Source organism: Caretta caretta, chromosome 4, assembly GCF_965140235.1.
Source record: "Caretta caretta isolate rCarCar2 chromosome 4, rCarCar1.hap1, whole genome shotgun sequence".
In the NCBI taxonomy this organism is placed as follows: domain Eukaryota; kingdom Metazoa; phylum Chordata; order Testudines; family Cheloniidae; genus Caretta; species Caretta caretta.
Window position 1 is genome coordinate 104,630,414 of NC_134209.1, and position 25,302 is coordinate 104,655,715.

Here is a 25,302-nt window from a genome sequence, read left to right on the forward strand (position 1 = left end):
CCCTTTTCCCCCCACCATGTTGGAGGTGCAATTTTAGTATCTTTAACTGAATGGTCAGAGATATAAGGGGGGGGGACACGTCTGTGTACTTTAGTAAGTGATAAAGATGCTGTAGCCCCAAGTAATAGAATATTGTAAAAGAGCCAGAGATCGTGGGTATCGCTATCTGCAGATATCAGCAAAAGGATTTCAGGAATCTTTTTCAATGACAAGAACACTGTTGCACATTGTCTAAAAGACAGTGCATATATATAAGAAGCACTGTATAATTTATAGTTATGCTTCACAAACCCAGTGCATGAGAGTACACCCACTCTAACGGACATGACCTTGTGAACCCACCAAAAGCTAAGCCATTCATCATTTAGTCTGGAGGAAATGATTGTCTGAGTGTGCTATCAGGTAATATCTGCTGGAGAGTAAATGTCCATGGCAGAATGACTCAGTCTTTGCTGACATGATATCTATGGAGTAATCGGCTTTGGCAAGATAATAGAGAGCATTAAAGTGTAAAACAAAAGATTATTTATTTCTTAATTGAATTCAATTTCTTAATTGAAAAGAAGGCAGCTGCCATTGTGTTTTAAGTTGCTAAATACTGTTAAGTAATAACCTTGATTAAAATTAGACTTGTATGAAAAATGTTGCCTCAAATAAGAGGAAAATTACATTTACACCAGTTTCACAGAAAGCAACCAACCCAAAATAGCATTACTGTTTCCTAAACTGAACTGCAAACAATTCATAACAAATAATTCATTCAATGAATTTCACCACTTTTGGTTTACAAATTGACAGCAATAAGATTATGGTTTCCTCAAATGTATTGTTCTTCCAAATAATCTGTGTGAATAATTCTTGGTCTGCAATAAGCTCATTTTGAATATTCAACATCTGAGCTATTTTGATTAAACACATAGGTTGCCCTGTTCCTCACTGGAAGACCTTAAATCTTAGAAACAGTCTCCAGTCATAGAAAAATAAAGTGCTTTTACATATTTTAAAATTAACTTTATTCATTTTTCTATGAGCGTTCTTACCAGTCAGCTTTATCAGGCAGAATATTTTGCAAAAAGCCAAGTCAAAAGGAATGCAAGCACGACTTAGACAAACCCATTTAAAAATAATGGTGTATCTTTATGAGCTTTTAGTGGGGAGCAAAATGATCAGTTCCCAATAGCATTCTTATTGAGAACAGTGCTAGCTACCTTATAGGAACAGCTATCCTAGCCGTGAGATAGCTGACATGTCAACTCCTCACATAAGCAGGCTTTCTGTCCATTAATAGTTTATAAAACATCCTGCCCAGACATTTCTATTTCTGGATAGATGGCAACATCTCTCATTAACCCTTGCTTTAGAATGGCTTAACTGCAAGCATTATAGACAGAACATAATTGTTCTCAGCATCGTTATAGAAAGCATTCTTCAAATTTGGTTTTGGTCTTTGTTCAAGGGCACCCACTCTTCATATTCAAAAGGGTCTGGTTGTAAAAAGCTTCTAAAGGAAGTCAGACTAACCTGGTGTTTGAGCACTGTCAGAACATTGAGCAAGACCCTACTTTCTGACAAAGCTTTCCCACTATAACCAAAACAATAGGGAAAGTAGGTAGGGAGAGGGAAACCTTCCCCCACCAAAATTAACCAAATGTTCGTACATTCACATCCCAAGCCAGAACTACCTTCTATGAGGAAAGGGAGACGAGTAGAAAGCTCCATGACATCCATTAGGGACCTCTCCCCCCACATCCGCTAGGAAGCACTTGGATAGGCACCGTAGAAAACCCTAAGAATGATAACACAGTAGTGCATACTGTATCTTACCATTTCATAACAATTATCTGGCTCCAGAAACACAGAAACATGCTTTATTATTTCACCTAGATTCACAGCGATTCCCAGTTGCCTGGGAAACCAGCTGCCATGTGCAGGTCTTTTCTTTTCTGAATAAATGTTGAGTCACATGGATTTTCCATGCATTAGGCTTTGTTGTTGACTTCTTTTAAGGCAGCATGTGTCTGCTCAACAGAGCAGCATCTTGTAAGCCTTCATTGTAAGCTATGCTTCTTTGGGACTTATTGTCTCCCAAGCTGCATTTGATGTTGCTCATATAAATATTCAGAATTAAGTCTTACATAAATGGCTAGAATTACTGAATTTTCTCACTAGATGTTCTTCTTAATTGTTTTCAGTTATTTAACTACAAAAATGTGTGCTGGTATCTGCTTTCTGTGTTAGTATCTCGTAAAACACTATTCAAGCATCTAATGCTAAGTGCCTGAAAATCCACAGTCAAGAAAATTCACTTGGAATTGAAATGTGAAAATCTATTGTTGGGCTCAGTTCTTTTTGTAACCCTTTGAGCCCAGGCATTGTCTTTCTTGTCATGTGTAAACAAAACTAGAGAACATGTCATTTCTTTGGCAGAAAATGAACAAATTAAGATACCAATCCTCCTGTCTGATTTGTTGTGTGGGTTTGGGCAGATTATGTGAAACCTTTTGTATTTCATATCTTGGAGTAAATTGGAGGATTGTTAACGTCTCAGGACTAAAGCTGGTCAAAATTTTTTTGTCAGGGTTTTTTCCACAGAATATTTGTATTTGACATTTTTCATTAAAATAAAACAAATTGCATTTCAATTTTTAAATGATAGCCATTTCCATTTTAAAAAGTTTAGCCAACTCTAATCTTGTGCATTTGTGATTCCTCCTTCAAGAGGAGCCATATACTGAGCTCAAGACAGAAAACCTCCTCCATTTTTGGAGGTAGCCTCTGGAAAGTCGTATTTTCACTCCACTGATGAATAGTTGTGACATGACCAGCTCCTGTTCACTTCCATCTGGAGTAGGGTGACCAGATGTCCCAATTTTATAGGGACAGCCCCAATTTTGGGGTCTTTTTCTTATATAGGCTCCTATTACCCCCCTCCCGATTTTTCACACTTCCTGTCTGGTCACCCTTATCTGGAAACAATTGTATTAAGAGCAGGTTCCAGAAAGGGTCCTTTTATTCCTCACCTTCAGAGCAACAACAACTTGTCTTCTCTTCCACCTGTGAAGGAAATAAGTCTGGCATTACCAAATGGTTAATACCCACTGGTAGGTATTAATTGCTGTATTGCAAATGAATTAGCATAGTGAAGCCTAATTGCAGGACAGTAAAACTTCACTATGTCCTTGTTTAGGGGGAAACAAATCCAGCCTTGCAGTCCATGGTTCAGCATGGACAAGTGCAAGTGAGAACAGATGCTGAAGTACAACCCAGGAAAATGTACCTGTCAAGATTCAGCTTTAGAAAGGTTGTCTAGAAAGGCTTCACCTCTGAACTGGATGAATCCATGTATACTATTACTCTGACAAACAAGCGCTATGGAGAATTTTTCTTCATGGAGAGGAAAACTGCCCAAAGGAACATCCCTAGGGGAATGTCAGACACCATTTGTAGTAGGACTTTTGGAACAAACAAGCCAACAATATAATAGATGTTCAGGATTGGTTGACTCGGATTCCTTTGATGATGAAACCATTGGGCTCAGAGAAATGCTTATGAGAGAGATTGGAAAGGAGCAGCATGATGGCTGGAGGGAGCTGTGCTTGAAACAAATCTGTGCTATGAGCGCAGAAAAGCATGAGCCGCCATTCACAAGCTGAATCTGATGGAGAACAACCAAAGTGCTCTGACAACTAAGTTGCACAACAAATCATCCTAAACGGTAAACCAGCCCACAATGTAAAGTGCAAAATGAAACAAATCAAGCAGGAACTTCAATCACTCCTCAGAGACAGCAAAGTCCACAATGACTTTGTTAACAGTGAGAAACTGACAGTGGCTATGAAAAAGTTGAAAGGCAGCTAGACTCGATGGTATAACTAATGAGCTATTCTAGGGCTGTCAAGCGATTAAAAAAATTAAATCGTGATTAATTGTGCTGTTAATAATAGAATATCATTTATTTAAATATTTTGGATGTTTTCTACATTTTCAAATATATTGATTTCAGTTATGAAATAGAATACAAAGTGTACAGTGCTCACTTTATATTTATTTTTATTACAAATATTTGCAGCACTGTAAAAAACAAAAGAAATAGTATTTTTCAGTTCACCTCATACAAGTACTGTAGTGCAATCTCTTTATCATGACAGTTGAACTTACAAATGTACAATTATGTACAAAAAAACTGCATTAAAAATAAAACAATGTAAAGCTTTAGAGCCTACAAGTCCACTCAGTCCTACTTCAGCCAATCGCTCACACAAACAAGTTTGGTTACAATTTGCAGGAGATAATGCTGTTTATTTCTTGTTTACAGTGTCACCTGAAAGTGAGCAGGAGTTTGCACTGCACTGTTGTAGCAGGTGTCGCAAGATATTTACTTGCCAGATGCGCTAATGATTCCTCTGTCCCACCATGCTTCAACCACCATTCCAGAGGACATGCATCCATACTTCTGATGGGTTCTGCTTGATAACAGTCCAAAGCAGAGCAGACCAATGCATGTTCATTTTCATCATCTGAGTCAGATGCCATCAGCAGAAGGTTGATTTTCTTTTTTTGGTGGTTCGGGTTCTGCAGTTTCCACATCAGAGTGTTGCTCTTTTAAGGCTTCTGAAAGCATACTCCACACCTCATCCCTCTCAGATTTTGGATAGCACTTCAGATTCTTAAACCTTGGGTCAAGTGCTGTAGATATTTTTAGAAATCTCACATTAGTACCTTCTTTGAGTTTTGTCAAATCTGCTGTGAAAGTGTTCTTAAAACAAACATGTGCTGAGTGATCATCCGAGACTGCTATAACATGAATGCAGGTAAAACAGAACAGGAGACATACACTTCTCCCCCCAGGACTTCAGTCACAAATTTAATTAACACATTATTTTTTAACAAGCGTCATCAGCATGGAAGCATGTCCTCAGGAATGGTGGCCGAAGCATGAAGGGCATATGAATGTTTAGCATATCTGGTACATAAATACCTTGCAACACTGGCTGCAAAAGTGCCATGCGAACACTTATTCTCACTTTCAGGTGACATTGTAAATAAGAAGTAGGCAGCAGTATCTCCCATAAATGTAAATAAACTTGTTTGTCTTAGCGATTGGCTGAACAAGAAGTAGGACTTAGTGGACTTGTAGGCTCTAAAGTTTTACATTGTTTTGTTTTTGAGTGCAGTTATGTAACAAAAACATCGACATGTGTAAGTTACACTTTCACGATAAAGATATTGCACTACAGTACTTGTATGAGGGGAATTGAAAAATACTATTTCTTTTGTTTATCATGTTTATAGTGCAAATATTTGTAATAAAAACAGTATAATGTAAGTACTGTATACTTTGTATTCTGTGTTGTAATAGAAATCAATATATTTGAAAATGTAGAAAAATATCCAAAATATTTAATACATTTCAATTGATATTCTATTGTTTAACAGTCTGATTAATCACAATTAATTTTTTGGAGTTAATCGCATGAGTTAACTGCAATTAATTGACAGCCCTAATTTTTATATTTTGGGATGAGAGCATAGAAGTGGCTACTTGAGCTCTTCTGTTTTTGCATGGAGACAATGTAGATGCCCAGGTAGAGGAAACAGGCCAAAGTGGCTGCACTGCTCAAACCACATAAAGACAATAAGTCTGCAATGAGCTACCACTCAATATTCTTATTCTGCCCAACCTACAAGCTATATGCGTGGGATGATACCAATCCTGGAGCACTATGAACATCCACTGTATCTTGGGGATCAAGTTAGACTGAACATTGACATACAAAGAGCACATCAAGAAGCTGAAGAAGAAAGTGAACTCTGAGAACTGTGTACTCCAGAAACTGGTCAATTCAAAATGGGGAGCTGACCCTAAAATACTCAGCCATCAGTCACACCTTATGTTACTCAGTCGTGGAGTACTGTACTCCAGTACGGTCATGCTCAACCCATCCACAAGCCATTGATACTGAAATTAATCAATCCTGTAGGATCTCAGAGGGACTTTAAAACCCCATGCTATTGCTATATACTTGAAGGGATTGCACCATCACCATCAGTGAGGCAGGATACTTCAGGAAAAAGGAGAGACAAAAACAGGTGCATGATCTTAGACACCCATGGCACCAAAACATTTCACCACCCAAGAGGCTAAAGTCCAGAAAGAGCTTTGCTTCTGAAAATCCCTTATCCCAGAAAACAATTGTGGAAGGCTACTGAGTAACAAAATGGTGAGAAATGACCTCAAAGGGAAATACTGGTGTACTTTAGATGTACTTTAGAATGAACGGCAGATGGGATGACAAAGATTGATGACAATATCGCCAAATGGAAGCTGAGGAATGACCACAAATGTGAATGTGGAGAGCCTAGACAAACACCTGAGCATCCTGTTAACATCTTGTACTCCCACAGAACTGTTGGACATACGTGACTCTTAGCTGCAGTTTTGCAGTGACCAGCGATAATGATGAGCTCTACTGTGGTAGCAGCAGTGGGAGCCATAGCCTAGACAGAGTTCAGGAAGCTGGTGTGGTCTAGACCTACTCCAAATAGGGTTACAGAACACAGTGGCAAAAACAGTAAAGTCCTGTCTCTTGTAGTGCTACCACTGATTGAGCTGTAAGGGTGGTATTGCAATGGTGGGAGAAATCCCTAAAATGTCTATGAAATACAGCCTTAAGTGGAGAGAAGCTTCACTAAAAGAGGCATGAAAAGTCCATTGAAATATACTTGAGCAATTCAACTCTACTTCAGTGTAAGCACCCATACACTCCTAATGTTACTGTAACCAAGTATGTATTGTTGGCCTGCTACTACACTTAGACCTTAAATATAAATAAAGTAACAAACTAAATTTGTGAAGCATTCCATTGTGTGCTAAACTGTTGGGTGTCAAGCCTTAGGCTGGAGTGAAGCTTTAAATATGAATTGCAAACCCTCAAAACAGAGTTTTATTATGGAATAGAAGAGATAACAGATGCTTTAGCTACAGCAGCCTGAATGTTTCAATATGAATGAGCATACTGTAAAAGAGAACATGCTTTATTCTTGTGTGCTAAAATGAGTGAGAATGAGGAGACTGCAGTCTCACCCCAAGCTGTCTTTTGACAATAAAATCTTAGGCCCTGATTCCACAAAGCACTTTATTCACTTATTTAAAGATAAAAAGTTGACTTCAGTGGGATTTAAGCACATGCTTAAGTGCTTTTTCTGAATCAGGGCCTTAGTTTATAGTTTGAGTAAATTTTTTATATAAAATAATGGAATGGAAGCTCATTATTCAGTAGAAACTTTTTTCCTAGCTATATGTACATTCAGCACAGCAGTTCAGCATACTTGATGCTAATCAAGGACTGTCAATTGTCTCTTTTTGCAGTTTCATTGTCTCTTTTACTTCAATGGAGCTATGGTGATTACTTGACTGTCTGGCATATTATTCCCACTTGGCATTACATTAATTGTAAGAAGGGTATAGAAATGCAGTTCTCTGATAAAATTAATTATACATATCTCCATTTTTAACTTAACAGCATGACCACATTTGAGTAGGACTTCTCTTTTTTCTTTGAAGTTAAGCTCTATTGTACATGTAACTACTTCCAAATTATATACTTAAATATAATTATGCCTTTAAAGAATGGGGCTGAATAGTCATGTCATGACTTAATGTATGTGTAAAATATAGCCACGAAGCTACATAATACAGAGGGTTGAGGAAACTAGGTAATTTATACAATCAATTATAATTGTTTCCCCTCAGTCAGGTAGATAAAGATAAATGGAAATAAATATGAGAAACTACTTTAAGAAATGAGGAAAAACCTAGATGTACTACTAGATTTATAGTTGCAGTGTGAGGCTGTTGTTGCTGCTATCAAAATCAGTGCTTATTAGTCATGTTTATTACAGTAGTGATTAAGGGACATCCAAAATGGGGCTTCATTGAGTTAGACACTGCACAAACACAGAAGTAAGCATGCTGTGCCCCAAAAAGCTTACAATCTAAACAGAAAGCCAGACATGGAGTGGCAGATGGGTTATAACACACAAGCTGAGTGAAGAATAGAAAGGAAGCAAACGTTGTGTTAGTTCTATGATTTTGTGTGTCTGTGGAGGGTGGCAGGTGTTACTTCGGGAAGACTAAGTTAAATAGAAAGAAAAGTGAAGTAGAAGCCCTCTCCCCCCTCCACCTAGGGCTTCGGGTACCTTGGCTGGTGGCTCCTACCCTGTGCCTGGCTCAACTACTCATCCTGGCAGGGATGGGAGAAGAGTGCACCTCCCCATAATGGATGCACTCCACAGCTCATCTCCACCTTGATATTCTGTACATGAAAATCATGAACAGGAGTGGGGACAAGACACACCTTTGGCAGAGTCCAATTATGATGTTCCTCTCTGGTGTTATCTGGTAGGTCTGCTAGGTCACTCCAATCCTTGACTCTGGGAGCCGCCTTACCCTGCTCTGCTGTGACCCCCACTCCTGGGCTGTTCATGCACAGCCTCTGCATGTAAGCTGCTCCTTGGATTGTGAACCGAATGACACAAGCCAATACCTCCAGTCCCAGAAACAACCCTAGGAACCTCTGTCTTGCAGTGTCCAGTAATGCCTGCTGGATGCTGCAAGCTTACATGAGTTTGTCAATTTAACAAAGAAATTGATATGTACCAGGCTTGTTCTCCCAAGGGGAGTCTCTGACACGCTTCAAACCAAATGCACTGCTTCAGGTTGAATAAACAAACTGATTTATTGACTATAAAGATAGATTTTAAGTGATTATAAGTCGAAGCATAACAAATCAGATTTGGTCAAATGTAATAAAAGCAAAACACATTCTAAGCTGATCTTAACACTTTCAATGCCCTTACAAACTTAGATGCTTCTCACCACAGGCTGGCTGGTTGCTCTTCATCCAGGCTCTCCCCTTTGATCAGTGCTTCAGTCGCTTGGTAGTGGTGTCTGTAGATGTAGGTCGAAGAGAGAGAGAGCTTGGCAAATGTCTCACACTTTTATCATGTCCTTTCTTCCCTCTTGGCTTTCCCCCCCCACCCCTTCTGAGTCAGGTGAGCATTACCTCATTGCCGTTCCAAACTGACCAAAGGAAGGGGAGTGACTCCCTCAAGAGTTCAACATATTCTTTTGTTGCTGTCTAGGGCAGTGTCCTTTGTTCCTGTGAGGCTGGGCTGGGTTTGTCCCATGGAGAGACCATGGAGAATGCCTACTGGACTGCCTCAAAGGTGTTCTGGCAAACATTTGTTGCCTTAGGAGGGGTCGGTGGGACATTACCCAGGCTGTACTCAGCCAGGGTGGTGAAATGCTGACCTCAACTGAGGAGATCATTGAGAGGTGGAAGGAGCACTTTGAGGAACTCCTCAACCCAGTGGAACAATACAGATTCCGTGTTGGCCATAGAACAACAGACCAGCTCTTTGTTCTCTCGCATAATGTATACAAAAATGAAATCCCATTTCCCCAATATCTGTTAACAGAATATACTCTAGAGAGGAAACAAGTGTCTGGGGGAAAAAAGAGGAGAAAACATCCTGTGAGTTGATTTGATTTGGTCTAATTTTAATTGAAAGCTGCATAGCTTAATAAACCTTACTGTGGCCTTTTCTTTGTGCTTTTATGCTGGATAGAATACTCAGGTTATCTGAAGAATTAGCCTGATGTCTCTAACTAAAGAGGGAAAATAAAGCTGTCTATCCTGCAAGTGATCTCTTGAGAAAACAGAAGTGTAAAAAAACAAAGTGAACTTGACTACACATTAAAATAAACAAAGCCTTTCTTCTTATGTCTACTGCAATATGTTTTCTGGAATTGTCCCTGTATTACTGTGCATTATATCTGGCAAGATACTAGTGTCAATTCATATTCAATGCACATTTTTAACAAGCTGACTATCTATGTGGTGTTTTGTTGTGAAAGATACAGTACCGTGATGAATTATGAATTCTTTCTTTCCTTCTGGGTTTGTTTTCAGAAACTTTTTTTACTGCTCTTAAATATTAATTGTAATATTTTTGAGAGAAGTTTAAAAATGTCTGTTATCTGCCTTTCTCAAGCCAGGGAAGCCTCAGGATTTAGACTATCTTTGTACCCATTTTGTACATTCCTTTTTGGCCTTTGGAGGGGGTATAAACTGCTTGTGAATGTTTCTCATCTTTCCAGTCATTGTGAGACCACATGGTTTTCTTGTTTACATTCCTGTCATTTCACATAGTAGCTAAGTAATGCAGTGGCTCAAACCGGCAGCCTAGGGAGGAGGAGTGCTGGGACCATTGCCAAAATTACCTTTGCCGTATAATAGAGTAATGTACTACCAGCTATTTCGACTCGGAAGGTATTGCTGTTGCCTTAAAGTATTTTCTATTAGAGTTTCCCCAGTGCCTTTACATTGTAAGCTCATATTTTCCCCTCAAGTGAGGAAAGTTGAAATTCTTATCTCAGAAAGACAAAAAGCAAGAGATAAAACTGAATAAATGAACAAAAGCAATTTAAATGCAGTATTTGTTTATTGAATTGAATTATTAATCAAAAGAAGGCAGGTCTCTTATGAAAATTTAAGTCAGGGGACCAGATGCATTGCTGGCATAAGCAGACAATTCCATTGACATCAGTGAAGTTGTGGCATCTTACGGTACCTCTAAATTAGGCCCAGTATCTGACCAATTACAGCACTACCTCAGTTTTTCACTGAACAAGATTATGCTTTTTCACTTATTACCTGTGATCTGATACAGTTTTGTTCTTGGCTTATAATTTCCCGATACAATAAAGAGTTTAGTTCCTTTGTTTCCTGTTTTCTTGAGCTGTTTTCCCACATTAAAAGTTAATTTATTATGATGCTGTAGAATATGGGCAACTCATTGTGTTAAATTCAGTCTTGACCTCAATGGGAATTACACTTAGTTATGCCAGAGCTCCGCTTGTTCCATTATGAGTTAAACCCTAGCACCAAACTCTATAACTTTCCCACAATAAAGGAAAATACTCTGATGGCAAAATATCTACATTTTTCCAATAAACTGAAGCACAGGGATTCATACCATAGCTAAAAATGAGGTTGGTTCATAAATAATTAAAAAATAATACTAGATGATCTTGAATCAAATATTCATGAACCTGGGAATCTTGGATGCGAATCCATAATTTGTAGCCAAGCCTATATTTGTATAGTGGCCTGGCCCGGAAGCCTGAAATTGAACATACAGGAATTTGGGAGAAGTTTGGCTCCGAATCTGACTCTGAATTTTGTATCCTGATATCATCTTTATTTGTAAGGTAAGGGGTTAGATGATAAGTTATGTCCAAGTTGCAGTCACTGCAGCTTGGGAAGGTGTATGTGGGGGAACCGGCAAATGTATTTTAACCCCCTTTTTGCAATTTGCTTGATCCTGTGGCCAGACAACCACTGATATTTTCCTTGATTGAGAAGCAGAGCAGCCCCAGGCCCCAGCGGCCATTTTGGCAGGCAGAGATTACCAGAATGCAAAGCTCCCTTGGTCATGTAATGGAACTGTAACAGCTGCTCTAAATACCCAGAGGTTTCCCAATGCAGAAGAATTCCTCCATTGGCAGGTTTACAGCTGCTTTGTGCCAAAGGACCAATACAAAGCCGCCACAACATGTCCAAGAATCTGGACCATAAAGTATATCTTTGTCAGTTAGGTTAATTTGGCAGTGAACAAACTCTGAAGAAGCATTGCATTTGTGAAACTACATCATAGAAAAAATTGTACTTGTTGAGAAACTGTCTCTACCTTAAACCTGTAGGGTTACAATTTCAACTGGGGAAAGTTCAATTATTAATATTGTTTTTAAGAATGGCTGAATGATATTGCTGCCAGAAACCTGAACTGTCTCCACTTTTCACATCTTAAAACTGCCCTAGGAGAGTTCAAGGTAATATATCACCTTAACTAATAGTTTCATCAGACAGTCATAGAATCATAGAAATGTAGGGCTGGAAGTGACCTCAAGAATTCATCAAGTCCAGCCCCCTACACCGAGGCAGGACCAGGTAAACATAGACCATCTCTGACAGGTAAAGTCCAACCTGTTCTCAAAAACCTCCACTGATGGTGACTCCACAGTCTCCTTGGAAGTCTATTCCACAACTTAATTAGCCTTTTATAGTTAAACTTTTTCATATACGTAACTTAAATTTTCCTTGCTGCAGATTAAGCCAATTACTTCTTGTTCTACCTTCAGTGGACACGGAGAACAATTGATCGCTCCTAATAAAAGCCTTTAAATATGTTAAGGGGTATTAATCAGGTCACCTATCTTCTTTTCTCAACACTAAACATGCCAAGTTTTTTTAACATTCCTCATAGGTCAAACCTTTTCTAAACCTTTTATCATTTTTGTTGCTCTCCTCTGAACTCTCTCCAATTTGTCCACATCTTTCCTAAAGTTTGGCACCCAGAACTGGACAAATCACTCCAGCTGAAGCCTCAATAATGCTGACAAGAGAGGGACAATTACCTCCTGTGTCTGTCTTACAACATTCCTGTTAATATAACCCATAACATTAGCCTTTTTTGCAACTGCTTCACATTTTTTACTCTCATTCAATTTGTCATCCATTATAATCCCCACATCCTTTTCAGCAGTACTACCACCTAGGCAGTTATTCCCTATTTTGTAGTTGTACATTTGATTTTTCCTTCCTAAGTAAAGTACTTTGTACTTGTCTTTATTGATTTCATATTGTTGGTTTCAGAACAATTCTCCAATTTGTCAAGGTCATTTTGAATTCTCATCCTGTTTTACAAAATACGTGCAATCTCTCCAAGCATGGTGTCATCAGCAAAATGTTATAAACATATTCTCCACTCCATTATCCAAGCCATTAATGAAAATATTGAATAGCACTGGACACAGGACTGCCTCTGTGGCACCCCACTAGCACATACCCCCCATCCCCAGTTTGATAGAGAACCATTGATAACTAATTCTGAGAACAGTCTTTCAACCAGTTGTACACACACCTTATAATAATTTCATCTAGACCCCATTTCCCTAGTTATAAGAATGTCCTGTGGGACTGTGTCAAAAGCCTTACTAAAATCAAGATATATCATGTCTACTGGTTCCTTCCCACTAGGTCAGTAACCCTGTCTAAGAAGGAAATTAGGTTGGCTTGGCATGATTGGTTCTTGACAAATCGCTGCAGGCTATTCCTTATAAACCTATTATCGTATATGCACTTACAAATTAATTGTTTAATAATTTGTTCCAGTGTCTTTCCAGATATGAAAGTTAGGCTGATGGGGTCTATTATTTCCTGGGTCCTCTGGGTTGCCTTCTCAAAATATTAGGTACTATGTTTGCTCTTCTCCAGTCCTCTGGGATCTCACCTGTCCTCCAGGAGTTCTCAAACATACTTGCTAATGGTTCTGAGATTACTTCTGCTAGTTCCTTAAATACCATAGGATGAATTTAATCAGGACTTGCAGAATTGAATACATCTAACTTATCTAAATATCCTTTAATCAGTTCTTTCCCTATTTTGGCCTGAATCCCTTTCCCCTTGTTGTTAATATTAATTGTGTTGAGTATCTGATCACCATTAATCATTTTAGTGAAGACTGAAGCAAAAAAGGTATTAACCTTCTCAGATTTCTTGATGTCATCAGTTATTAGCTCTCCTCCACTAAGTAGAGGACCTACACTTTCCTTCATATTTCTTTTGTGCACAATGTATTTAAAAAACCTCTTCTTATTGTCTCGTATGTTCCTTGCTAGTGTATCTCATTTTGTGCCTTAGCCTTTCTGGTTTTGTCCCCACCCGTCTGTGCTATTCTTTTGTACTCCTCCTTAGCAATTTGTCTATATTTCCTCTTTTTGCATGATTCCTTTTTGATTTTCAGGTCCTAATGGAGCCATATGGGCTTGTTCCTATTCTTCCTAACTTTAGTTCACATCAGAATAATTTGCATGTCTTTAATATTATTTCCATGAAAAACTGCCAGCTCTCCTGAATTCCTTTTTCCCTTAGATTTTCTTCCAATGGGACCTTACCTCTCAGTTCAGAGTTTGTTAAATTCTGCTTGTTTTGAAGTCCATTGTCCTTATTCTGCTGCTCTCACTCTACCCCTTCCTTAGAATCATAACATCTATCATTTCATGATCGCTTTCACTGACATTGCCTTCCCCCTTCAGATTTGCTACCAATTCCTCCCTGTTGGTCAGAATCATGTCTAAAATGCTGTTCAACTTGTTACTTCCTAAATCAAAAAGTTGTCCCCAATACATTCCAAGAACCTATTGGAAATTTTGTTTTACTGTATTACTTTTCAAACAGCTGTCTGGGTAGTTAAAAAAAAAAAACATTACTACCAGGTCTTGTGTTTTGGATATTTCTGTTATTTGTTCTAGAAATGCCTCATCCACCTCTTCATCCTGATTTTGTGGTCTATATGATGTCACTCGTATTTTCTCCCCGTTTATCTTTACCGAGAGACTTTCAACTGGTCTGCCTCCCACCTGCTTCTGGCCCTCAGAACAAGTGTATATATTCTTGATGTACACAACAACACTTCCTCCTTTTTTCCCTACCTATCCTTCTTGAACAAGGTATATCCCTCTGTACCAGTATCCCAGCCTTGAGACTTATCCTACTTGAGGGTATGTCTACACTTAAACCACTAAACAGCACAGCTGTAGGGGTGCAACTGCTCTGCTGTAGTGCTTCAGTGTAGATATTACCTACACCAACAGGAGGGGCTCTCCCATCAGCATAGGTAAACCACCTCCCTGAGTAGCTAGGTTGACAGAAGAATTCTTCGGTCAACCTAGTGGTGTCTACACTCAGGGCTAGTTGGCAGAGCTATGTCTCACATGGGATTTTTCACATCCTGACAGACGTAGCTATGTTGACGTACATTCCCAGTGCAGACCAGCCATAAGTTTCTATGATGCCAATTAAGTCATAATTTAGCATAACACTTCTAGTTTTTCCTGTTTATTCCTCATATTCCTTGCATTTGTGTATAGACATCTAACCTGTTGAGCAGACTCCTCCATAGTTGACTAGAAATACTCCTGTGCTACATGCTTACATAAAATTAATTGTATGGTCAAAAGATGAGTAGCAAACAAAGCTTATCTCAGGATCAGTGAGATCTTGACTTGCTGGGAATGTGGCCTGCATGTCCCCACTGATGAAAGCCAGACAAGGGGAACCACCCAGTGTGAGCAGTGTCTGTTAGTAGATTCCCTCGGGCGGTCCCAGGACCTCTCAAGCTGTGGCTGTAGCGGCTGGCCCCAGGTTGCTCCAGCAGTGGCCGATGCGGCTGGCCTTGAGGCACCTGAGCAGCAGCTGGGAGGCCCTGTTAAATTGCCCGGGAGGGCCACAGGGCAGGGCTCCTAGGCGCGTGCGGGGTTGTACCTGCGGTGGCGAATGCAGCCAGGCGGGCATTTGGAAGCTGTGGCGATGCCGGAAGAGCACAGCCAGCAGCTCACTGGGAGGCACTGCCCAAATGTCAGGCAGACTGTGTCCACGCGGGCTGAGGGCCTCTTCACAGTTCTGCCCTGGAGCCCAGAATTGCTGTTGGCGGGCCTGGCTGCAGAAGTCATAGGGGTTGCAGAAAGTCACGGAATCCGTGACTTCTGCGACCTCCGTGAAAGAACCGCAGCCTTAGCTATCAGCAATCACCACTGAAAAATGAAACAGGGCAGATGTGGATATATACACCTTACACAACAGTGAGGACCTCCTGGACCCTGTAGCACTGTGGCCACATGGTACATGCACAGTTTATAAAGAACCCCAGAGATTTCAAGGTATATTTGCAGGATTAGCAGTAGAAAAACATCTTTACTTCTAAACAGAGCACACTTGATATGGAATCAGTAAAACACAACAGACATGGAGCCACCCAGTGCAATTTGTACAGTCACTTTTCAGTGTAGAACTATGCTTTAAGACACAGTTAGTCTGCAAACTACATGGACAAATGAATGTGTTGGCTGACTGCTTCTACATGCAGGGCCGTCCCTGGGGGAGGGGGCATGGGGTGGAAGTGACATCACTTCTGGGACCGACTGTGCCAGGGGCGGGTAGGGGAAGCTGGGGGAACCAAACAGCCAGGTGTGGCCCTGCCCACATTCCATCCCGCCCCAGGGCCCTGCTTCGGCAGCGCCGCTGGGTTCCAGGGTCCTGCTTCGGCAGCGCCGCTGGGTTCCAGGGTCCTGCTTCGGCCACACGCTCTTCCTCCCAGCAGCTGGTGCGCTCTCCCTTGGGTGGAAGGGGCAGGGCTGGGGTAGCCTGGGGTGAAAATGTTGTACACAGTTCATGAGAGTGGTTAAGGCTGGGCAGGCTAGTTGCAGTGAGTAATATATTTGATGAAGTTAGCCATTTTCCCTGTTTGCAGAGCAGAGACAAGTAACAGCAGAAGGTCTAGACAAAACACTGGTCTGGGAGGGGGGAACTGAGACCGAGATGGGGTTATACTCCCTACCACCAGATCCAAAACAGTGCAGGGGAGACTTTTTCACTTGAAGGCACCAGACCCATGCAACCTCAGCTATATGAACTTGGGGAAGAATAACTGTTGGAATGAGCCATTCTGAAACTCAAGCTTGCAGAAGCAGAGACCAGCAGCTGCAGCAGGGACCAGCAGACACCCATTGCTTTCCAGTTTTTACTTTGAAAAATCTTCCCCCTCTACTGATTGGCAGTTTGCTTCAGCTCCCTTTCAACCCCTGCCTCACAGCCTGTTCCCTTCAACCTCACCGTGCCTCTGCTCTGCTGAGGGCCAGCACAAAGCTTAGGCATCTTTTAAGTCCTAGTTAAATCCTCATAATAGGGGATAGTTGCAAAGGCCTTGGTCTGGCTCACTGCAGAGGAGTGAATTTCACCCGCTGAACACTCTTGCACTTATACAATTGATCACACAATTGGAGAATGCAAAGAAAGGGTTATAAATGCCTTGTGGAGCACATCTGCTCTTTATATTCAAGAAAACATTTGCAAATGCATTTTTCAGCTTTCATCATACTCTAGTCCTGATTCATCTGGCCCTTCCACAATTTCGTCTCCTTCCAAACATAAAACCCAACTTTTAAAATGGCAATAATTGGTTTTCAAACCATGCAGATTCATTTTGAGCCTAGGCCAAATCCTGCTTTCAGCTCTAGCTGTATCACCTGTCCCTCCTCAATGGGATACAACACTCAAGTTAACACTTCTGGTCTTTTATGCATCCTGTGAGCTTGAGGGATAAAGAGGGCCTCCTCAAGTGGATGTTGCTGAAGGCATAATCCCTGCTCTGTGATGGAAACCACCCTCCGCTACACATTTGCAAGGAAACAGTCAGTGCTTCTCCCAGCACAGGAATCAAGGTGGCTTGTGAGGGTGTGTCCCACAGCCTTTCTGGGAGTTCTGTGCACAGTTCTAGCCACCTTCACTGTCTTTATGCTGTTCGGTGTTATGACTCAGATTATGCCTGCCCACTGCAAGTGTGCCCTACATGAGGTGGGAAAGACCTTCCTGTGCCCTCTTCTCCTTCTTGCACACATACACATGGTGGGAGGAGAAGAACAATTTAGCCATGAATGCAGAAAATATTCTGGGATTTCAGCTTTGGCTTTTTGTCCCAATTTGAGATGAAACTATTTCCAAAAACTTAAAAATATTCATGGAATTAAAATTCTGGCCTGGCCAGCTCTGTTTAACATACCCAACTAGAGGAGCCAAGCTAGACATATTTAACTATTGTACGCATTTATCATGATTCATTCTTTCTGGTCTACTGGTTGTTGTTGCTGCTCTTTAAATTCCCGCCCATTTGCCTACATCTTTCTAGCACTAACACACTGCATTCCAGTTGCTGGAATTAATCTTTTAGAGAGATGGTCTGTTGGACAGGGAAGACACAGGCCCAGGTGTAATGAGAAGTAGGTATTTTCACTGAGAGCTTTGTTCTGTGGCGCTAACAGGCATAAACAAATACTCACTCATTTCTCTGCATCTCTCTTACTGACTTTCTTTTCCACATTAGGTGGCATTTTCTGGTTTGCATCTAGAATCTTTTAGTTCTTTTGCATGATTCCCCAAGATTAGAACTATCTGGAAGAGCTGCAGTAGTGACAGCCTCACTCAATTACTTTCTGAAACCCTTTTCTAATGCAACAGGGAAACTGAGTAGGTGAAACTGATTAGTGGGAGTCCAGAGACCTATGTTCTAGTCTCGACTTGGCCACTGGAGTGCCGGGTGACTTTGGGAAAGTCACATCTCAGATTCCCCGTGCCTCAGTTTCCCCATTTGTAAAATAGGGATAATTATGTTTAAATCCTTTGTAATGCACTTTGAGGTCTACTGATGAGAAGGGGTAAAAAAAGCCAGGAATTATCATCACTATCAGTGGGTGATCTGGAGCATCTGTGCACTTCCCTGAATGCAGGAGAGCAGTTTTGAAAGCATCTGTTGCAATGGCTGAAACAGCTCAAGATCTTTTCATTACAGACTATGTGGCTTGCAGTATCAACCATGGTGCATGGATAGAAAAATAGCATCAGGTATTGTAACATCCTTCTCATCAGAAGCACCCTGAGTTAGGGGGAAATAATCCTAAGGGACTACTGCTGTCTTCCACAAGCATCATATGATGTTTTCCCAGTCCCCGCTAGTCGGGAGTTGTTGTAATGCAGAGAATTCAGAGCTCTCTACAGCACACCTGGGGATTTTCACCTAGACTGAATAAGGCAAAAAGAAATGGTTTCCTATTACCATAAATAAAAATTGCTAACAAAATATATAACTAAATATGCACAGCACAAAGCCTCTGCTATGCCACATGCACACATCTGCCATATGAAAAGCTACTCTATAATACTAGACACTACCCTCACCGTAATTGTGTGCAAAATCCAAAATAAGCACACAAGTCCTAAGGATCAGAGCTGAGGCCTAAGGTCATAACTGTCTTTCCATTATTGTTTGTATTTATCACTCTAAAAAGAAAAGAAAAAGAAACATTGAAACTCCAATTCATGGAGACATACAGTGTCTAGTTAAATATTTCTTACATGTTTCTAAGGCTGTCTCCTTGGAAACTGGATTTTCAGCTCATCTGATTATCCCTTTCTTCTGAATGCAGGTCTAAGAATTCATTAGCAAGCTGAGATGCTGGTAGCTCTGACATCTTCATGTCATTAGTATTCCAAAAAGTGGGAGGCAGAAAATTTGTTAACACACACACAGATACACACAAAGAAAGATGTATGCATTTAAATACGTACTTACAGAGGCTGGGCTTACAAGTCAGATGAGGAAGAATGAAGTAATGAGAAAAATCTTTTAACTTTGCATTATTGTACTAGCACATCCATGAATGAAAAGTCTGTGAAATGTTGAATTTCACTTAATAGGACACCGGAATGTGGTAGCAGAATTGGAATGCACCACCACATTAAAACATGATGGAGTAGGGTCTTCCACTAAAGCCATGCTCTGCTCAGTGCAGAAAAATTGAGGTGGGGATTGTCAGAGAGAGTTATGCTCCCCGTTTTGAATCGCCTCTCAACTTCTCTAACTTATGCCACTTGTGTGAGGGACTTACTGAGTCTTATATCAGTAGAGGATTAGTGGAACAGAACAGTGCAAAGGAGACAGAAAATCTGGCTTTATACATTTTGTTGAGTTTCCCTGGTACACTGAAATTTTAAACGATAAAGCTGCTGAAAGCAACTACAATGAAAGACAACACCATTTTCCTGCTCGCTGATTACTTCGACACGGAGAAAACAACAATTCCTCAAAGCACTGAAAATGCAACACAGTACTCCATTCCTGGGTTAAACCAGCCACTTAGTCTCTCTTAGGGTAAATTGTAAACATTGCCGTGCAGAAACCCCTAAGAGAGATTAACTGAACAGCACAGTAAGAGACTGCTAAGCCTCTGACCATGCCCCAAACTGAAGAGCTCCAGACTGGTAGCAAGTGACCCAGGACAAAACATACTTTGGATGCAGTTGCAACATGATTCCCATCTGCTTTTTGAGAGCAGCTGATGAACAGCTGAAGGCAGAATGTAGCTCTAAGTGAAGAGTGGAGCAACTGGAACATGCTGAAGCTGAGACTGAAGCTGGGGCCAACTCTGGAACAACCAGGCAGCCAAAAACTGTAAGGATATGATCTGACCACTAGGCAAGCTGGTCATTGGACCTTCAACATGCAGTGGTCTGTGAAGTGATCTGGGCACAGCAGGGGGAGCAGGATGCACCTCTCTAATGGTGAAAGTCCCCACCCATCCACCAACAGACATGCCATATGCATCAGAGGGATTGGAGTGTCTGCACTACTCCTGGAGTGATATGACTCTTCCCTACTCTCCTAACCAGTACTCTGCTCTTCTCTTATATAAAAGAAAAGAATGGACGTGGGAGATGGAAGAAAGTGAAGGAGGGAAACAAGGAGAGAAAACATACATCATTGTACTTCTTTCCCATTACGCCAGGTCTGCACTCCTAATGGAGTGATGGGAAGGGCATATCAGAAGCATGGGGTTGGGGGCAGTGGAAGAGGATCTGGCTGTATATTTGGTAAAACAAGGAAGAGGAGCTAACTGTGATCTGTGGAGGGAAGTGATGGATTAGGGGAGGTTGAGGTGTACAATTGCAGTCTCTAATTACAAATGGATGGGAAGGGGAATTGGGGAACAATGGGTGAAGGGACTCATGTATTTCTCCTGGTGAACATCCTAGGCTTCCATAAAACCACTTAATAACAATAATGTTCCAGAACTGCTTTCTATGTTACTCATATAATTTAAACTAAACATGGTACCCTTCTCATTCAACTTTGAGACACACAGATTGGCAGTGTGATAAATTCAATTTTTTCAAATACAAATTAATATGTAGCTACAGAATTTCATTATCATTTGAAATATTAAATCTCTGTGGCTGAAAACCCCAAACAGCTGAACAAATAAAGTTATGTGAGGTAAAAGCAAGAATAAACTTGCAGAGTTAACTTTTCAGTGCCACTCCCATTACAGTAGCTATAAACTGGGTACACAGTTCTGCTGCTAGTATCTGTGTTGCCAAATCTCAGGATATTTTTCCATTAGGCTCATGATATTTGGTGTGTTGCTTAAAGCTCCAGCTCCTGAAGTCATTAGATTATGTGAGAATCTCAATTTTTTTATTTATTTATTTTTTTACAAAAGTATGTTGATAGCTCCTATGGCCAGGAGAAGCTTGAAAATGTGAACCCTACAGGCTCAGACACCACAAGGCAAATAATAAGAACCCCAAGTTTATTATTTTTTTAATCTCATGATTTTTAATCCAGCGTTATGATTTTTCTTGGGGGTAGGGGGTTTACTCATGATCTTTGAACATTTGGGGTTGGCAATACTGAGGTACTTTCAGCATTTTCAATTATCCAACCCTTTCTTCAGGGAAAATATAAACATTTAAAATAAAAAAAAATAAAAAAAAGGAAAGCACTAGTCTTCACAAGAGACTCAAAATACATTGCCACCTCCACCTACTGAACTCTCTTTGGTGTTTGCCTTTCTCCGTGCCCTCCTTCAGTCCATTCTCAGGAGGAGGTATTCCCTGGTTGCCACATGTATGCCTAAGAATCTCTGGTTCATCAATAGACTAATGGAGTGGTCTCCCCTCCCATTAGTGCTCTGTGCCTGAGCTCTTTATCCTCCCCTGCTTTTTGACCCCTTCTGTTGTGAGTTGGATAGCTGCAAATTTGGATGGGCAGAAGGATGTATCCAAGGTACAGACAATTGCATGGTTCTTGGCACACTTACTTTTGCAGCTGCCTCTTACATCTACAGCCACACACTCAGGTGGGGACAATACCTCACCATTACGCATTCTGTGCATTTAAAAAAATGTTTGATGACATTAAAGCATATGAACAATATGGCCTCTGTGCACATAACTGTAAATAGAATTGGCTGAAGTTTTTCAGCAAAAAATGCATATTTGGTGACACCAAAACATTTAGTGAATTCGTGTCAATTTTGTTGAACTTGTTTTGGTCAAAAACAAACAAACAAAACAAACATTGCCTCCAACCTATTTATTTTTAAGTTGAAACACTTTGTTTTGATATTTTTGATTCAAAAATGTTCTAGTTTTTAAATTCTAAATATTTTTGTTTTGAAATTTCTCTCATTTTTTGTTTTCCAAAAATTTAAAATATAATAAAAGCTCAAAACCAAAATGAAACTCTTCAACCCAAACTGAATTTTTTTCAACTCTTCCATTTGCCAACAAATTCTTTGCATTTTATTTTCAGTTTGACCCAAAATAAAAACATTTTTTTTAATATGCCAGCAAACTGAAAGATCGGTTATTCACACACCTCTAATTATATGCATGTCAGCACAGGGATCATGTCTGAATACAATATGTGTTTGTACAATGCCTAGCACTGCGGGGCCCAAACCTGACTGACACCTTTGTGTGCTACCACAGTCATAATCATCACTCTGAGTGCAACTTTTGAAAATTTAGTCCTATAGTCCATCCATATTGAAGTTAATGTGAGTTGACAGCAAGCGCATCTCCATAAGAAGTCAATGGAAACTGGTTTAATGATTAAGCATACTTAATGTGAACTTAATCCTGAAGGTCCTATAAAAGCCATAGACTTATTGAAGTTGTGGAAACTGCACAATTTGAGACTAATGCCATCTTGAGCTTTTCTGGCATCATTAACCCTGAACATAGGATGAGTGAATGTGCTAAGCCATTTATTACAAGACAGATGGAGGCAAACTGGAAAGAATTCAGAGGAAAGCAACAAAAATCAGAGGGAGGCTGGAGAATTTCCCTTACTTAGGAAGATGAAAAGAGGAGAAGCTATCATATGCATTGCACGGCTAAATATTGATTGTGTCTTGGGGTAGGGAAGACTGCAAATCATATTTGAAAAATGTAAGCACCAAGGAAGAACAGGAAATACTTAAACTAGTACCAAGGGGCACAACATGGGTAGGAGACTGAAAATTAAGTGAAGGAATAATGTAGGCACAGAATCAAGATGTTTCCTGAGAGTCAATTAAGGCCCCAGTCCTGCACAGGGAACTGAATGGGCACAGTGCCCACCCATGTGCCTCTCTTTGCAAGAGCAGAGTCTGAATTGTGAAGTAGTTTCCTTGTGCCCCATAGCTTTGCATGGGATAGTTGAACCTATATTGGATAAAGCACTAGAAAATATAAAGGCAAAAGCCTGCACTGGCAAGGTGGGGGACTCCATGACCTAACGAGTATTTTCCATCTCTCATTTGTCTGAAGAGCAGTGGTCACAAAGGAGCATGGCTGTCCCAGGTGCATTTTTTCCAGGGTGCATTCTTTTTAGAGTGAGCTGTTACAAAAGAGTGAGGATTAGAGTGGGAAATCTCTTTGGAGGAAGAATTGCCATGAAGAGAGTGAAAGAGAATTCAGTACATTTCATGTTTCCAAACAAAGGCATGCTATTCTGCGTAAATCTTGTTCTGCTAGAGGTCAACTGGTTTAATACCTATCAGATTTGCATTAATATGCATATATTCATGAGGTGCCACCCACTCCTAATGAACATATATGCAGAAACTTCTAAAATTCCATTAATTTTCACATAGATAACATGAGTTTTTATTTTAACTATCTGAGAAAATGTAGGCAGTATCAAGAATGACTACCCAAAAAGGTGTACTAAAAAAGCAGACTGTAAGACTAACCTGAGGGTGTGCGAGGGAGTGCGGCGGAAAAAAAAGACATAGATACATCAAATAGTCTGAGATGAGTGTATCAAAGATGATGGGCCAGATTCTCCGTTGCACTCCATATAGTCATTCACATAATGGCAAGTTGGTGTACAATGCTACCAAAGTGTGGAAGTGTCTTTTACATGCAATTTGCACCAGTGTAAATGACTTCACAAAATGCTGTGCAATAGAGAATCAGGTCTAATTTCAAATTTCCTAACAGAGACAAGGTGGGGGAGGAAATATCTTTTATTGGATCAACTTCTGTTGGTGAAAGAAAGACAAGCTTTTGAGCTGCACAGAGCTCTCCTTCAGGTCTGGGAAAACTAATTAGAGTGTAACAGCTAAATACAAGGTAGAACTAGGTAATTTTCCTAATTTCCAAATTTTCTAACAGTCATTCTAAAATCTTTAAGAGACTTATTACACAGAAAATTTGCAGCTCTCTTGCACAACTGGAAAGTCATATTGAGAAAACCAAGTAAATGTCAAATAAACATAGAGAGAGGCTGTATATTAAAAAAATATATGGAGGGCAAAATTGAAATCTCATTACACTCAAGAATGTGAATAAGAAAACCTCTATTACTGCAGGTATGGTGAAAGAGCATTAGAAATTATTGTATTCATGTTCTATTCCTACTTTATTCATATGCTCACTTCTATTTTTATTTGTACTACACATCAGTAGTTTTTAACACCTGCATCTGCCTGGGTATATTTCTATTCTATGTAAATAAAATTACATTTCAGGTTTGTACAATAAACATTTTAAGAATGCAATTGCACGGTTCATATTCCTAGGTCATATATGTGGATATATATATCCTATAGTTTTTAAATTGTAAAATAAATCCTATGCTAGGAGATTTTTTGGTTTTTTAAAAAAATCTGGTATTTGGGAGGAGCATCATTCATGTGTGCTCGAAATGGAAGGAAACTCTGATACTTTTTCAGAAGTTAAAGGGACACACCAAAAAGGCTAATTTTCAAACTTAAACTTATGCAAATATTGCTTCCATAGTATTTATTATAGTACGTTCAGAAATACAGCTTCATTTCCTTGATCTCGACATGACTGCATTAGGGGCTAACGACCTAACCCTTAGCTGTTAGCACAGTAGATTTAAAAGTTAGCCCCTAGTTTTGTCTCTTGTTTGCAGCACACCTCTGTTCAAAGGGCTCAGAGACTTTCTGCCTATAGTTATCTAGTCACTGTATAAGTGATCATGGCTGTCAAAGTGTGTTAATTTTACATATGCACTGTAAAAATGTTATTGGGTTTATTTATGCTATAAATAAGATCATATCTGCAACATTCTGAGAGCTCTCTGTGACCCAGGTAATAGTGGATATTAAATCTACTACCTATGAGCAAATATGTGATACTTTATATAGTTAGTGTAGATAACCTAGACAGTTTGACTCTGTCCTCTTAAGAGAGGGATAGGTCGACATTTAAAGTGATGCTTAAGAGACACAGCACAGAACTCAGCCCTGGAGTAGGGGGTCTGAGGTGGCTTTAAGTCATCTTAATACCTGCCTGATTCTGGACTGTTCTGGGGGACAAAGTGGTCTCC

At 40.1% G+C, this 25,302-nt stretch overlaps 1 long non-coding RNA gene across 1 annotated transcript in view; it reads right to left on the minus strand.

The window, feature by feature from the left end:
* Positions 1-700: 700 nt before the first annotated feature.
* Positions 701-25,302, minus strand: part of LOC125635965 (uncharacterized) — a 405,253-nt gene continuing 380,651 nt past the window's right edge. The window contains exons 9-11 of the long non-coding RNA XR_012668174.1: positions 8,879-8,950; positions 3,021-3,054; positions 701-1,786 (exon numbers count right to left, since the gene is read on the minus strand). This is a non-coding gene — a long non-coding RNA (uncharacterized LOC125635965). The remainder of the gene's footprint in view (positions 1,787-3,020; positions 3,055-8,878; positions 8,951-25,302) is intronic.